The sequence below is a fragment of the Anthonomus grandis genome, chromosome 14 (genome assembly GCF_022605725.1).
Source record: "Anthonomus grandis grandis chromosome 14, icAntGran1.3, whole genome shotgun sequence".
In the NCBI taxonomy this organism is placed as follows: domain Eukaryota; kingdom Metazoa; phylum Arthropoda; class Insecta; order Coleoptera; family Curculionidae; genus Anthonomus; species Anthonomus grandis.
The window spans coordinates 13,379,763-13,397,812 of NC_065559.1; the positions used below are offsets into that span (position 1 = coordinate 13,379,763).

General features: G+C 30.5%; 1 protein-coding gene and 1 long non-coding RNA gene across 4 annotated transcripts in view; both read left to right on the forward strand.

Moving 5' to 3' along the window:
- The window catches only part of LOC126744648 (phosphoribosylformylglycinamidine synthase), a 130,164-nt gene that overhangs the window by 72,680 nt on the left and 39,434 nt on the right, over nucleotides 1-18,050 (forward strand). The gene's annotated exons all lie outside the window — the stretch shown is intronic.
- LOC126744660 (uncharacterized) lies at nucleotides 771-17,687 on the forward strand. 3 transcript variants are annotated; one of them, XR_007663271.1, is made up of 3 exons: nucleotides 771-8,884; nucleotides 11,510-12,559; nucleotides 16,760-17,687. It is a non-coding gene; the product is annotated as an uncharacterized LOC126744660 (long non-coding RNA). The 3 variants fall into 3 exon arrangements; XR_007663273.1 differs by lacking the exon at nucleotides 16,760-17,687 and having other exon boundaries at nucleotides 771-3,284; nucleotides 3,985-8,884; nucleotides 11,510-14,857; XR_007663272.1 differs by lacking the exon at nucleotides 16,760-17,687 and having other exon boundaries at nucleotides 771-2,584; nucleotides 2,760-8,884; nucleotides 11,510-14,856.

Below are 18,050 nucleotides of genomic sequence, written 5' to 3' on the forward strand. Positions count from 1 at the left end.
TGGTCAAAATCCCGATTTTTTCAAGAATGTTCGTTATTTAGTGCCCTCTTACTTTTATGCAAATCGGGGTGCATGAGTTTTGTTTTAACAGTGATATTAAGGATACTTTTGAGTATACACTAACATAAGTTTAGATAGTTGCCACCCCTTCATAACCTGTAAAAAAAATTAAGTTTGGTCAAAATCCCGATTTTTTCAAGAATGTTTGTTATTTAGTGCTCTCTTACTTTTATGCAAATCGGAGTGCATGAGTTTTGTTTTAATAGTGATATTAAGGATACTAAATACCAAATTTTATTTTTTTTAGAAGTTATGAAGGGGTGGCAACTATCTAAACTTATGTTAGTGTATACTCAAAAGTATCCTTAATATCACTATTAAAACAAAACTCATGCACTCCGATTTGCATAAAAGTAAGAGGGCACTAAATAACGAACATTCTTGAAAAAATCGGGATTTTGACCAAACTTAATTTTTTCTAGAGGTTATGAAGGGGTGGCAACTATCTAAACTTATGTTAGTGTATACTCAAAAGTATCCTTAATATCACTATTAAAACAAAACTCATGCACTCCGATTTGCATAAAAGTAAGAGGGCACTAAATAACGAACATTCTTGAAAAAATCGGGATTTTGACCAAACTTAATTTTTTTTACAGGTTATGAAGGGGTGGCAACTATCTAAACTTATGTTAGTGTATACTCAAAAGTATCGTTAATATCACTCTTAAAACAAAACTCATGCACTCCGATTTGCATAAAAATAAGAGGGCACTAAATAACGAACATTCTTGAAAAAATCGAGATTGTGACCAAATTTTATTTTTTTTAGAAGTTATGAAGGGGTGGCAACTATCTAAACTTATGTTAGTGTATACTCAAAAGTATCCTTAATATCACTATTAAAACAAAACTCATGCACTCCGATTTGCATAAAAGTAAGAGGGCACTAAATAACGAACATTCTTGAAAAAATCGGGATTTTGACCAAATTTTATTTTTTCTAGAGGTTATGAAGGGGTGGCAACTATCTAAACTTATGTTAGTGTATACTCAAAAGTATCCTTAATATCACTATTAAAACAAAACTCATGCACTCCGATTTGCATAAAAGTAAGAGAGCACTAAATAACGAACATTCTTGAAAAAATCGGGATTTTGACCAAATTTTATTTTTTTTAGAAGTTATGAAGGGGTGGCAACTATCTAAACTTATGTTAGTGTATACTCAAAAGTATCCTTAATATCACTATTAAAACAAAACTCATGCTCTCCGATTTGCATAAAAATAAGAGGGCACTAAATAACGAACATTCTTAAAAAAATCGGGATTTTGACCAAACTTAATTTTTTCTAGAGGTTATGAAGGGGTGGCAACTATCTAAACTTATGTTAGTGTATACTCAAAAGTATCCTTAATATCACTATTAAAACAAAACTCATGCACTCCGATTTGCATAAAAGTAAGAGGGCACTAAATAACGAACATTCTTGAAAAAATCGGGATTTTGACCAAATTTTATTTTTTTTAGAAGTTATGAAGGGGTGGCAACTATCTAAACTTATGTTAGTGTATACTTAAAAGTATCCTTAATATCACTATTAAAACAAAACTCATGCACTCCGATTTGCATAAAAGTAAGAGGGCACTAAATAACGAACATTCTTGAAAAAATCGGGATTTTGACCAAATTTTATTTTTTTTAGAAGTTATGAAGGGGTGGCAACTATCTAAACTTATGTTAGTGTATACTCAAAAGTATCCTTAATATCACTATTAAAACAAAACTCATGCACTCCGATTTGCATAAAAGTAAGAGGGCACTAAATAACGAACATTCTTGAAAAAATCGGGATTTTGACCAAACTTAATTTTTTTTACAGGTTATGAAGGGGTGGCAACTATCTATACTTATGATAGTGTATACTCAAAAGTATCCTTAATATCACTATTAAAACAAAACTCATGCACTCCGATTTGCATAAAAGTAAGAGGGCACTAAATAACGAACATTCTTGAAAAAATCGGGATTTTGACCAAATTTTATTTTTTTTAGAGGTTATGAAGGGGTGGCAACTATCTAAACTTATGTTAGTGTATACTCAAAAGTATCCTCAATATCACTATTAAAACAAAACTCATGCACTCCGATTTGCATAAAAATAAGAGGGCACTAAATAACGAACATTCTTAAAAAAATCGGGATTTTGACCAAACTTAATTTTTTCTAGAGGTTATGAAGGGGTGGCAACTATCTAAACTTATGTTAGTGTATACTCAAAAGTATCCTTAATATCACTATTAAAACAAAACTCATGCACTCCGATTTGCATAAAAGTAAGAGGGCACTAAATAACGAACATTCTTGAAAAAATCGGGATTTTGACCAAACTTAATTTTTTCTAGAGGTTATGAAGGGGTGGCAACTATCTAAACTTATGTTAGTGTATACTCAAAAGTATCCTTAATATCACTATTAAAACAAAACTCATGCACTCCGATTTGCATAAAAGTAAGAGAGCACTAAATAACGAACATTCTTGAAAAAATCGGGATTTTGACCAAACTTAATTTTTTCTAGAGGTTATGAAGGGGTGGCAACTATCTAAACTTATGTTAGTGTATACTCAAAAGTATCCTTAATATCACTATTAAAACAAAACTCATGCACTCCGATTTGCATAAAAGTAAGAGGGCACTAAATAACGAACATTCTTGAAAAAATCGGGATTTTGACCAAACTTAATTTTTTTTACAGGTTATGAAGGGGTGGCAACTATCTAAACTTATGATAGTGTATACTCAAAAGTATCCTTAATATCACTATTAAAACAAAACTCATGCACTCCGATTTGCATAAAAGTAAGAGGGCACTAAATAACGAACATTCTTGAAAAAATCGGGATTTTGACCAAATTTTATTTTTTTTAGAGGTTATGAAGGGGTGGCAACTATCTAAACTTATGTTAGTGTATACTCAAAAATATCCTCAATATCACTATTAAAACAAAACTCATGCACTCCGATTTGCATAAAAATAAGAGGGCACTAAATAACGAACATTCTTAAAAAAATCGGGATTTTGACCAAACTTAATTTTTTCTAGAGGTTATGAAGGGGTGGCAACTATCTAAACTTATGTTAGTGTATACTCAAAAGTATCCTTAATATCACTATTAAAACAAAACTCATGCACTCCGATTTGCATAAAAGTAAGAGGGCACTAAATAACGAACATTCTTGAAAAAATCGGGATTTTGACCAAACTTAATTTTTTTTACAGGTTATGAAGGGGTGGCAACTATCTATACTTATGATAGTGTATACTCAAAAGTATCCTTAATATCACTATTAAAACAAAACTCATGCACTCCGATTTGCATAAAAGTAAGAGGGCACTAAATAACGAACATTCTTGAAAAAATCGGGATTTTGACCAAATTTTATTTTTTTTAGAGGTTATGAAGGGGTGGCAACTATCTAAACTTATGTTAGTGTATACTCAAAAGTATCCTCAATATCACTATTAAAACAAAACTCATGCACTCCGATTTGCATAAAAATAAGAGGGCACTAAATAACGAACATTCTTAAAAAAATCGGGATTTTGACCAAACTTAATTTTTTCTAGAGGTTATGAAGGGGTGGCAACTATCTAAACTTATGTTAGTGTATACTCAAAAGTATCCTTAATATCACTATTAAAACAAAACTCATGCACTCCGATTTGCATAAAAGTAAGAGGGCACTAAATAACGAACATTCTTGAAAAAATCGGGATTTTGACCAAACTTAATTTTTTCTAGAGGTTATGAAGGGGTGGCAACTATCTAAACTTATGTTAGTGTATACTCAAAAGTATCCTTAATATCACTATTAAAACAAAACTCATGCACTCCGATTTGCATAAAAGTAAGAGAGCACTAAATAACGAACATTCTTGAAAAAATCGGGATTTTGACCAAACTTAATTTTTTTTACAGGTTATGAAGGGGTGGCAACTATCTAAACTTATGATAGTGTATACTCAAAAGTATCCTTAATATCACTATTAAAACAAAACTCATGCACTCCGATTTGCATAAAAGTAAGAGGGCACTAAATAACGAACATTCTTGAAAAAATCGGGATTTTGACCAAACTTAATTTTTTTTACAGGTTATGAAGGGGTGGCAACTATCTAAACTTATGATAGTGTATACTCAAAAGTATCCTTAATATCACTATTAAAACAAAACTCATGCACTCCGATTTGCATAAAAGTAAGAGGGCACTAAATAACGAACATTCTTGAAAAAATCGGGATTTTGACCAAATTTTATTTTTTTTAGAGGTTATGAAGGGGTGGCAACTATCTAAACTTATGTTAGTGTATACTCAAAAATATCCTCAATATCACTATTAAAACAAAACTCATGCACTCCGATTTGCATAAAAATAAGAGGGCACTAAATAACGAACATTCTTAAAAAAATCGGGATTTTGACCAAACTTAATTTTTTCTAGAGGTTATGAAGGGGTGGCAACTATCTAAACTTATGTTAGTGTATACTCAAAAGTATCCTTAATATCACTATTAAAACAAAACTCATGCACTCCGATTTGCATAAAAGTAAGAGGGCACTAAATAACGAACATTCTTGAAAAAATCGGGATTTTGACCAAACTTAATTTTTTTTACAGGTTATGAAGGGGTGGCAACTATCTATACTTATGATAGTGTATACTCAAAAGTATCCTTAATATCACTATTAAAACAAAACTCATGCACTCCGATTTGCATAAAAGTAAGAGGGCACTAAATAACGAACATTCTTGAAAAAATCGGGATTTTGACCAAATTTTATTTTTTTTAGAGGTTATGAAGGGGTGGCAACTATCTAAACTTATGTTAGTGTATACTCAAAAGTATCCTCAATATCACTATTAAAACAAAACTCATGCACTCCGATTTGCATAAAAATAAGAGGGCACTAAATAACGAACATTCTTAAAAAAATCGGGATTTTGACCAAACTTAATTTTTTCTAGAGGTTATGAAGGGGTGGCAACTATCTAAACTTATGTTAGTGTATACTCAAAAGTATCCTTAATATCACTATTAAAACAAAACTCATGCACTCCGATTTGCATAAAAGTAAGAGGGCACTAAATAACGAACATTCTTGAAAAAATCGGGATTTTGACCAAACTTAATTTTTTTTACAGGTTATGAAGGGGTGGCAACTATCTAAACTTATGTTAGTGTATACTCAAAAGTATCCTTAATATCACTATTAAAACAAAACTCATGCACTCCGATTTGCATAAAAATAAGAGGGCACTAAATAACGAACATTCTTGAAAAAATCGAGATTGTGACCAAATTTTATTTTTTTTAGAAGTTATGAAGGGGTGGCAACTATCTAAACTTATGTTAGTGTATACTCAAAAGTATCCTTAATATCACTATTAAAACAAAACTCATGCGCTCCGATTTGCATAAAAGTAAGAGAGCACTAAATAACGAACATTCTTGAAAAAATCGGGATTTTGACCAAATTTTATTTTTTTTAGAGGTTATGAAGGGGTGGCAACAATCTAAACTTATGTTAGTGTATACTCAAAAGTATCCTTAATATCACTATTAAAACAAAACTCATGCACTCCGATTTGCATAAAAGTAAGAGAGCACTAAATAACGAACATTCTTGAAAAAATCGGGATTTTGACCAAATTTTATTTTTTTTAGAGGTTATGAAGGGGTGGCAACTATCTAAACTTATGTTAGTGTATACTCAAAAGTATCCTTAATATCACTATTAAAACAAAACTCATGCACTCCGATTTGCATAAAAGTAAGAGAGCACTAAATAACGAACATTCTTGAAAAAATCGGGATTTTGACCAAATTTTATTTTTTTTAGAGGTTATGAAGGGGTGGCAACTATCTAAACTTATGTTAGTGTATACTCAAAAGTATCCTTAATATCACTATTAAAACAAAACTCATGCACTCCGATTTGCATAAAAATAAGAGGGCACTAAATAACGAACATTCTTGAAAAAATCGAGATTGTGACCAAATTTTATTTTTTTTAGAAGTTATGAAGGGGTGGCAACTATCTAAACTTATGTTAGTGTATACTCAAAAGTATCCTTAATATCACTATTAAAACAAAACTCATGCACTCCGATTTGCATAAAAGTAAGAGAGCACTAAATAACGAACATTCTTGAAAAAATCGGGATTTTGACCAAATTTTATTTTTTTTAGAGGTTATGAAGGGGTGGCAACTATCTAAACTTATGTTAGTGTATACTCAAAAGTATCCTTAATATCACTATTAAAACAAAACTCATGCACTCCGATTTGCATAAAAGTAAGAGAGCACTAAATAACGAACATTCTTGAAAAAATCGGGATTTTGACCAAATTTTATTTTTTTTAGAGGTTATGAAGGGGTGGCAACTATCTAAACTTATGTTAGTGTATACTCAAAAGTATCCTTAATATCACTATTAAAACAAAACTCATGCACTCCGATTTGCATAAAAATAAGAGGGCACTAAATAACGAACATTCTTGAAAAAATCGGGATTTTGACCAAATTTTATTTTTTTTAGAAGTTATGAAGCGGTGGCAACTATCTAAACTTATGTTAGTGTATACTCAAAAGTATCCTTAATATCACTATTAAAACAAAACTCATGCACTCCGATTTGCATAAAAGTAAGAGGGCACTAAATAACGAACATTCTTGAAAAAATCGGGATTTTGACATAATTTTATTTTTTTTAGAAGTTATGAAGGGGTGGCAACTATCTAAACTTATGTTAGTATATACTCAAAAGTATCCTTAATATCACTATTAAAACAAAACTCATGCTCTCCGATTTGCATAAAAATAAGAGGGCACTAAATAACGAACATTCTTAAAAAAATCGGGATTTTGACCAAACTTAATTTTTTCTAGAGGTTATGAAGGGGTGGCAACTATCTAAACTTATGTTAGTGTATACTCAAAAGTATCCTTAATATCACTATTAAAACAAAACTCATGCACTCCGATTTGCATAAAAGTAAGAGGGCACTAAATAACGAACATTCTTGAAAAAATCGGGATTTTGACCAAATTTTATTTTTTTTAGAAGTTATGAAGGGGTGGCAACTATCTAAACTTATGTTAGTGTATACTTAAAAGTATCCTTAATATCACTATTAAAACAAAACTCATGCACTCCGATTTGCATAAAAGTAAGAGGGCACTAAATAACGAACATTCTTGAAAAAATCGGGATTTTGACCAAATTTTATTTTTTTTAGAAGTTATGAAGGGGTGGCAACTATCTAAACTTATGTTAGTGTATACTCAAAAGTATCCTTAATATCACTATTAAAACAAAACTCATGCACTCCGATTTGCATAAAAGTAAGAGGGCACTAAATAACGAACATTCTTGAAAAAATCGGGATTTTGACCAAACTTAATTTTTTTTACAGGTTATGAAGGGGTGGCAACTATCTATACTTATCATAGTGTATACTCAAAAGTATCCTTAATATCACTATTAAAACAAAACTCATGCACTCCGATTTGCATAAAAGTAAGAGGGCACTAAATAACGAACATTCTTGAAAAAATCGGGATTTTGACCAAATTTTATTTTTTTTAGAGGTTATGAAGGGGTGGCAACTATCTAAACTTATGTTAGTGTATACTCAAAAGTATCCTCAATATCACTATTAAAACAAAACTCATGCACTCCGATTTGCATAAAAATAAGAGGGCACTAAATAACGAACATTCTTAAAAAAATCGGGATTTTGACCAAACTTAATTTTTTCTAGAGGTTATGAAGGGGTGGCAACTATCTAAACTTATGTTAGTGTATACTCAAAAGTATCCTTAATATCACTATTAAAACAAAACTCATGCACTCCGATTTGCATAAAAGTAAGAGGGCACTAAATAACGAACATTCTTGAAAAAATCGGGATTTTGACCAAACTTAATTTTTTCTAGAGGTTATGAAGGGGTGGCAACTATCTAAACTTATGTTAGTGTATACTCAAAAGTATCCTTAATATCACTATTAAAACAAAACTCATGCACTCCGATTTGCATAAAAGTAAGAGGGCACTAAATAACGAACATTCTTGAAAAAATCGGGATTTTGACCAAACTTAATTTTTTTTACAGGTTATGAAGGGGTGGCAACTATCTAAACTTATGTTAGTGTATACTCAAAAGTATCCTTAATATCACTATTAAAACAAAACTCATGCACTCCGATTTGCATAAAAATAAGAGGGCACTAAATAACGAACATTCTTGAAAAAATCGAGATTGTGACCAAATTTTATTTTTTTTAGAAGTTATGAAGGGGTGGCAACTATCTAAACTTATGTTAGTGTATACTCAAAAGTATCCTTAATATCACTATTAAAACAAAACTCATGCGCTCCGATTTGCATAAAAGTAAGAGAGCACTAAATAACGAACATTCTTGAAAAAATCGGGATTTTGACCAAATTTTATTTTTTTTAGAGGTTATGAAGGGGTGGCAACTATCTAAACTTATGTTAGTGTATACTCAAAAGTATCCTTAATATCACTATTAAAACAAAACTCATGCACTCCGATTTGCATAAAAATAAGAGGGCACTAAATAACGAACATTCTTGAAAAAATCGAGATTGTGACCAAATTTTATTTTTTTTAGAAGTTATGAAGGGGTGGCAACTATCTAAACTTATGTTAGTCTATACTCAAAAGTATCCTTAATATCACTATTAAAACAAAACTCATGCACTCCGATTTGCATAAAAATAAGAGGGCACTAAATAACGAACATTCTTGAAAAAATCGAGATTGTGACCAAATTTTATTTTTTTTAGAAGTTATGAAGGGGTGGCAACTATCTAAACTTATGTTAGTGTATACTCAAAAGTATCCTTAATATCACTATTAAAACAAAACTCATGCACTCCGATTTGCATAAAAGTAAGAGAGCACTAAATAACGAACATTCTTGAAAAAATCGGGATTTTGACCAAATTTTATTTTTTTTAGAGGTTATGAAGGGGTGGCAACTATCTAAACTTATGTTAGTGTATACTCAAAAGTATCCTTAATATCACTATTAAAACAAAACTCATGCACTCCGATTTGCATAAAAGTAAGAGAGCACTAAATAACGAACATTCTTGAAAAAATCGGGATTTTGACCAAATTTTATTTTTTTTAGAGGTTATGAAGGGGTGGCAACTATCTAAACTTATGTTAGTGTATACTCAAAAGTATCCTTAATATCACTATTAAAACAAAACTCATGCACTCCGATTTGCATAAAAGTAAGAGAGCACTAAATAACGAACATTCTTGAAAAAATCGGGATTTTGACCAAATTTTATTTTTTCTAGAGGTTATGAAGGGGTGGCAACTATCTAAACTTATGTTAGTGTATACTCAAAAGTATCCTTAATATCACTATTAAAACAAAACTCATGCACTCCGATTTGCATAAAAGTAAGAGAGCACTAAATAACGAACATTCTTGAAAAAATCGGGATTTTGACCAAATTTTATTTTTTTTAGAAGTTATGAAGCGGTGGCAACTATCTAAACTTATGTTAGTGTATACTCAAAAGTATCCTTAATATCACTATTAAAACAAAACTCATGCACTCCGATTTGCATAAAAGTAAGAGGGCACTAAATAACGAACATTCTTGAAAAAATCGGGATTTTGACCAAACTTAATTTTTTTTACAGGTTATGAAGGGGTGGCAACTATCTAAACTTATGATAGTGTATACTCAAAAGTATCCTTAATATCACTATTAAAACAAAACTCATACACTCCGATTTGCATAAAAGTAAGAGAGCATTAAGTAACGAACATTCTTGAAAAAATCGGGATTTTGACCAAATTTAATTTTTTCTAAAGGTTACGAAGGGGTGGCAACTATCTAAACTTATGATAGTGTATACTCAAAAGTATCCTTAATATCACTATTAAAACAAAACTCATGCACTCCGATTTGCATAAAAGTAAGAGGGCACTAAATAACGAACATTCTTGAAAAAATCGGGATTTTGACCAAACTTAATTTTTTTTACAGGTTATGAAGGGGTGGCAACTATCTAAACTTATGATAGTGTATACTCAAAAGTATCCTTAATATCACTATTAAAACAAAACTCATGCACTCCGATTTGTATAAAAGTAAGAGGGCACTAAATAACGAACATTCTTGAAAAAATCGGGATTTTGACCAAATTTTATTTTTTTTAGAGGTTATGAAGGGGTGGCAACTATCTAAACTTATGTTAGTGTATACTCAAAAATATCCTCAATATCACTATTAAAACAAAACTCATGCACTCCGATTTGCATAAAAATAAGAGGGCACTAAATAACGAACATTCTTAAAAAAATCGGGATTTTGACCAAACTTAATTTTTTCTAGAGGTTATGAAGGGGTGGCAACTATCTAAACTTATGTTAGTGTATACTCAAAAGTATCCTTAATATCACTATTAAAACAAAACTCATGCACTCCGATTTGCATAAAAGTAAGAGGGCACTAAATAACGAACATTCTTGAAAAAATCGGGATTTTGACCAAACTTAATTTTTTTTACAGGTTATGAAGGGGTGGCAACTATCTATACTTATGATAGTGTATACTCAAAAGTATCCTTAATATCACTATTAAAACAAAACTCATGCACTCCGATTTGCATAAAAGTAAGAGGGCACTAAATAACGAACATTCTTGAAAAAATCGGGATTTTGACCAAATTTTATTTTTTTTAGAGGTTATGAAGGGGTGGCAACTATCTAAACTTATGTTAGTGTATACTCAAAAGTATCCTCAATATCACTATTAAAACAAAACTCATGCACTCCGATTTGCATAAAAATAAGAGGGCACTAAATAACGAACATTCTTAAAAAAATCGGGATTTTGACCAAACTTAATTTTTTCTAGAGGTTATGAAGGGGTGGCAACTATCTAAACTTATGTTAGTGTATACTCAAAAGTATCCTTAATATCACTATTAAAACAAAACTCATGCACTCCGATTTGCATAAAAGTAAGAGGGCACTAAATAACGAACATTCTTGAAAAAATCGGGATTTTGACCAAACTTAATTTTTTTTACAGGTTATGAAGGGGTGGCAACTATCTAAACTTATGTTAGTGTATACTCAAAAGTATCCTTAATATCACTATTAAAACAAAACTCATGCACTCCGATTTGCATAAAAATAAGAGGGCACTAAATAACGAACATTCTTGAAAAAATCGAGATTGTGACCAAATTTTATTTTTTTTAGAAGTTATGAAGGGGTGGCAACTATCTAAACTTATGTTAGTGTATACTCAAAAGTATCCTTAATATCACTATTAAAACAAAACTCATGCACTCCGATTTGCATAAAAGTAAGAGAGCACTAAATAACGAACATTCTTGAAAAAATCGGGATTTTGACCAAATTTTATTTTTTTTAGAGGTTATGAAGGGGTGGCAACTATCTAAACTTATGTTAGTGTATACTCAAAAGTATCCTTAATATCACTATTAAAACAAAACTCATGCGCTCCGATTTGCATAAAAGTAAGAGAGCACTAAATAACGAACATTCTTGAAAAAATCGGGATTTTGACCAAATTTTATTTTTTTTAGAGGTTATGAAGGGGTGGCAACAATCTAAACTTATGTTAGTGTATACTCAAAAGTATCCTTAATATCACTATTAAAACAAAACTCATGCACTCCGATTTGCATAAAAGTAAGAGAGCACTAAATAACGAACATTCTTGAAAAAATCGGGATTTTGACCAAATTTTATTTTTTTTAGAGGTTATGAAGGGGTGGCAACTATCTAAACTTATGTTAGTGTATACTCAAAAGTATCCTTAATATCACTATTAAAACAAAACTCATGCACTCCGATTTGCATAAAAGTAAGAGAGCACTAAATAACGAACATTCTTGAAAAAATCGGGATTTTGACCAAATTTTATTTTTTTTAGAGGTTATGAAGGGGTGGCAACTATCTAAACTTATGTTAGTGTATACTCAAAAGTATCCTTAATATCACTATTAAAACAAAACTCATGCACTCCGATTTGCATAAAAATAAGAGGGCACTAAATAACGAACATTCTTGAAAAAATCGAGATTGTGACCAAATTTTATTTTTTTTAGAAGTTATGAAGGGGTGGCAACTATCTAAACTTATGTTAGTGTATACTCAAAAGTATCCTTAATATCACTATTAAAACAAAACTCATGCACTCCGATTTGCATAAAAGTAAGAGAGCACTAAATAACGAACATTCTTGAAAAAATCGGGATTTTGACCAAATTTTATTTTTTTTAGAGGTTATGAAGGGGTGGCAACTATCTAAACTTATGTTAGTGTATACTCAAAAGTATCCTTAATATCACTATTAAAACAAAACTCATGCACTCCGATTTGCATAAAAGTAAGAGAGCACTAAATAACGAACATTCTTGAAAAAATCGGGATTTTGACCAAATTTTATTTTTTTTAGAGGTTATGAAGGGGTGGCAACTATCTAAACTTATGTTAGTGTATACTCAAAAGTATCCTTAATATCACTATTAAAACAAAACTCATGCACTCCGATTTGCATAAAAATAAGAGGGCACTAAATAACGAACATTCTTGAAAAAATCGGGATTTTGACCAAATTTTATTTTTTTTAGAAGTTATGAAGCGGTGGCAACTATCTAAACTTATGTTAGTGTATACTCAAAAGTATCCTTAATATCACTATTAAAACAAAACTCATGCACTCCGATTTGCATAAAAGTAAGAGGGCACTAAATAACGAACATTCTTGAAAAAATCGGGATTTTGACATAATTTTATTTTTTTTAGAAGTTATGAAGGGGTGGCAACTATCTAAACTTATGTTAGTATATACTCAAAAGTATCCTTAATATCACTATTAAAACAAAACTCATGCTCTCCGATTTGCATAAAAATAAGAGGGCACTAAATAACGAACATTCTTAAAAAAATCGGGATTTTGACCAAACTTAATTTTTTCTAGAGGTTATGAAGGGGTGGCAACTATCTAAACTTATGTTAGTGTATACTCAAAAGTATCCTTAATATCACTATTAAAACAAAACTCATGCACTCCGATTTGCATAAAAGTAAGAGGGCACTAAATAACGAACATTCTTGAAAAAATCGGGATTTTGACCAAATTTTATTTTTTTTAGAAGTTATGAAGGGGTGGCAACTATCTAAACTTATGTTAGTGTATACTTAAAAGTATCCTTAATATCACTATTAAAACAAAACTCATGCACTCCGATTTGCATAAAAGTAAGAGGGCACTAAATAACGAACATTCTTGAAAAAATCGGGATTTTGACCAAATTTTATTTTTTTTAGAAGTTATGAAGGGGTGGCAACTATCTAAACTTATGTTAGTGTATACTCAAAAGTATCCTTAATATCACTATTAAAACAAAACTCATGCACTCCGATTTGCATAAAAGTAAGAGGGCACTAAATAACGAACATTCTTGAAAAAATCGGGATTTTGACCAAACTTAATTTTTTTTACAGGTTATGAAGGGGTGGCAACTATCTATACTTATGATAGTGTATACTCAAAAGTATCCTTAATATCACTATTAAAACAAAACTCATGCACTCCGATTTGCATAAAAGTAAGAGGGCACTAAATAACGAACATTCTTGAAAAAATCGGGATTTTGACCAAATTTTATTTTTTTTAGAGGTTATGAAGGGGTGGCAACTATCTAAACTTATGTTAGTGTATACTCAAAAGTATCCTCAATATCACTATTAAAACAAAACTCATACACTCCGATTTGCATAAAAATAAGAGGGCACTAAATAACGAACATTCTTAAAAAAATCGGGATTTTGACCAAACTTAATTTTTTCTAGAGGTTATGAAGGGGTGGCAACTATCTAAACTTATGTTAGTGTATACTCAAAAGTATCCTTAATATCACTATTAAAACAAAACTCATGCACTCCGATTTGCATAAAAGTAAGAGGGCACTAAATAACGAACATTCTTGAAAAAATCGGGATTTTGACCAAACTTAATTTTTTCTAGAGGTTATGAAGGGGTGGCAACTATCTAAACTTATGTTAGTGTATACTCAAAAGTATCCTTAATATCACTATTAAAACAAAACTCATGCACTCCGATTTGCATAAAAGTAAGAGGGCACTAAATAACGAACATTCTTGAAAAAATCGGGATTTTGACCAAACTTAATTTTTTTTACAGGTTATGAAGGGGTGGCAACTATCTAAACTTATGTTAGTGTATACTCAAAAGTATCCTTAATATCACTATTAAAACAAAACTCATGCACTCCGATTTGCATAAAAATAAGAGGGCACTAAATAACGAACATTCTTGAAAAAATCGAGATTGTGACCAAATTTTATTTTTTTTAGAAGTTATGAAGGGGTGGCAACTATCTAAACTTATGTTAGTCTATACTCAAAAGTATCCTTAATATCACTATTAAAACAAAACTCATGCACTCCGATTTGCATAAAAATAAGAGGGCACTAAATAACGAACATTCTTGAAAAAATCGGGATTTTGACCAAATTTTATTTTTTTTAGAGGTTATGAAGGGGTGGCAACAATCTAAACTTATGTTAGTGTATACTCAAAAGTATCCTTAATATCACTATTAAAACAAAACTCATGCACTCCGATTTGCATAAAAGTAAGAGAGCACTAAATAAGGAACATTCTTGAAAAAATCGGGATTTTGACCAAACTTAATTTTTTTTACAGGTTATGAAGGGGTGGCAACTATCTAAACTTATGATAGTGTATACTCAAAAGTATCCTTAATATCACTATTAAAACAAAACTCATGCGCTCCGATTTGCATAAAAGTAAGAGAGCACTAAATAACGAACATTCTTGAAAAAATCGGGATTTTGACCAAATTTTATTTTTTTTAGAGGTTATGAAGGGGTGGCAACAATCTAAACTTATGTTAGTGTATACTCAAAAGTATCCTTAATATCACTATTAAAACAAAACTCATGCACTCCGATTTGCATAAAAGTAAGAGAGCACTAAATAACGAACATTCTTGAAAAAATCGGGATTTTGACCAAATTTTATTTTTTTTAGAGGTTATGAAGGGGTGGCAAGAATCTAAACTTATGTTAGTGTATACTCAAAAGTATCCTTAATATCACTATTAAAACAAAACTCATGCACTCCGATTTGCATAAAAGTAAGAGAGCACTAAATAACGAACATTCTTGAAAAAATCGGGATTTTGACCAAATTTTATTTTTTTTAGAGGTTATGAAGGGGTGGCAACTATCTAAACTTATGTTAGTGTATACTCAAAAGTATCCTTAATATCACTATTAAAACAAAACTCATGCACTCCGATTTGCATAAAAGTAAGAGAGCACTAAATAACGAACATTCTTGAAAAAATCGAGATTGTGACCAAATTTTATTTTTTTTAGAAGTTATGAAGGGGTGGCAACTATCTAAACTTATGTTAGTGTATACTCAAAAGTATCCTTAATATCACTATTAAAACAAAACTCATGCGCTCCGATTTGCATAAAAGTAAGAGAGCACTAAATAACGAACATTCTTGAAAAAATCGGGATTTTGACCAAATTTTATTTTTTTTAGAGGTTATGAAGGGGTGGCAACAATCTAAACTTATGTTAGTGTATACTCAAAAGTATCCTTAATATCACTATTAAAACAAAACTCATGCACTCCGATTTGCATAAAAGTAAGAGAGCACTAAATAACGAACATTCTTGAAAAAATCGGGATTTTGACCAAATTTTATTTTTTTTAGAGGTTATGAAGGGGTGGCAACTATCTAAACTTATGTTAGTGTATACTCAAAAGTATCCTTAATATCACTATTAAAACAAAACTCATGCACTCCGATTTGCATAAAAGTAAGAGAGCACTAAATAACGAACATTCTTGAAAAAATCGGGATTTTGACCAAATTTTATTTTTTTTAGAGGTTATGAAGGGGTGGCAACTATCTAAACTTATGTTAGTGTATACTCAAAAGTATCCTTAATATCACTATTAAAACAAAACTCATGCACTCCGATTTGCATAAAAATAAGAGGGCACTAAATAACGAACATTCTTGAAAAAATCGAGATTGTGACCAAATTTTATTTTTTTTAGAAGTTATGAAGGGGTGGCAACTATCTAAACTTATGTTAGTCTATACTCAAAAGTATCCTTAATATCACTATTAAAACAAAACTCATGCACTCCGATTTGCATAAAAATAAGAGGGCACTAAATAACGAACATTCTTGAAAAAATCGAGATTGTGACCAAATTTTATTTTTTTTAGAAGTTATGAAGGGGTGGCAACTATCTAAACTTATGTTAGTCTATACTCAAAAGTATCCTTAATATCACTATTAAAACAAAACTCATGCACTCCGATTTGCATAAAAGTAAGAGAGCACTAAATAACGAACATTCTTGAAAAAATCGGGATTTTGACCAAATTTTATTTTTTTTAGAGGTTATGAAGGGGTGGCAACTATCTAAACTTATGTTAGTGTATACTCAAAAGTATCCTTAATATCACTATTAAAACAAAACTCATGCACTCCGATTTGCATAAAAGTAAGAGAGCACTAAATAACGAACATTCTTGAAAAAATCGGGATTTTGACCAAATTTTATTTTTTCTAGAGGTTATGAAGGGGTGGCAACTATCTAAACTTATGTTAGTGTATACTCAAAAGTATCCTTAATATCACTATTAAAACAAAACTCATGCACTCCGATTTGCATAAAAGTAAGAGAGCACTAAATAACGAACATTCTTGAAAAAATCGGGATTTTGACCAAATTTTATTTTTTTTAGAAGTTATGAAGCGGTGGCAACTATCTAAACTTATGTTAGTGTATACTCAAAAGTATCCTTAATATCACTATTAAAACAAAACTCATGCACTCCGATTTGCATAAAAGTAAGAGGGCACTAAATAACGAACATTCTTGAAAAAATCGGGATTTTGACCAAATTTTATTTTTTTTAGAAGTTATGAAGGGGTGGCAACTATCTAAACTTATGTTAGTGTATACTCAAAAGTATCCTTAATATCACTATTAAAACAAAACTCATGCACTCCGATTTGCATAAAAGTAAGAGAGCACTAAATAAGGAACATTCTTGAAAAAATCGGGATTTTGACCAAACTTAATTTTTTTTACAGGTTATGAAGGGGTGGCAACTATCTAAACTTATGATAGTGTATACTCAAAAGTATCCTTAATATCACTATTAAAACAAAACTCATACACTCCGATTTGCATAAAAGTAAGAGAGCATTAAGTAACGAACATTCTTGAAAAAATCGGGATTTTGACCAAATTTAATTTTTTCTAAAGGTTACGAAGGGGTGGCATCTATCTAAACTTATGTTAGTGTATACCTAAGAGTGTCCCAAAAATCCCTTATATAACAAAACTCATGCACTCTGATTTGCATAAAAATAGGAGGGCACCAAGTATACAAAATCTGGAAAAAAAATTTGGATTCCATTCAAATTTTATTTTTATTTATGAGATAGAATTTAAATTTATATATATTTAAAAGTATTAAAATATAAGAACTCATTCACCATAAAATATCAGAAATTATGAAAATGAAATAACTAATATTAAACATTAAAAATATTATTTTTCCTCATATACGCTTGTTTTTTAAGATTAAATTTATTTTTTAATGCATAATAAAGATAAAAATTAGTACTATTACGTAATTTTATACAGATGATGTTCATTTCCTTAGATTTTTAAAAATATCCGGCCTGACACAAATAGTAGGCCGGTCACGCGGAGCGGTAACTTTATGGCTGGCATTTTATGGATAACTTCACACAAACTTGCTACTGAACTGATTTGCTAGTGAACCAGAGCCTTTACAGTATTATAAATAAATATTTAATAACAATATTAATTTAAAAAAAAGTGTATTTG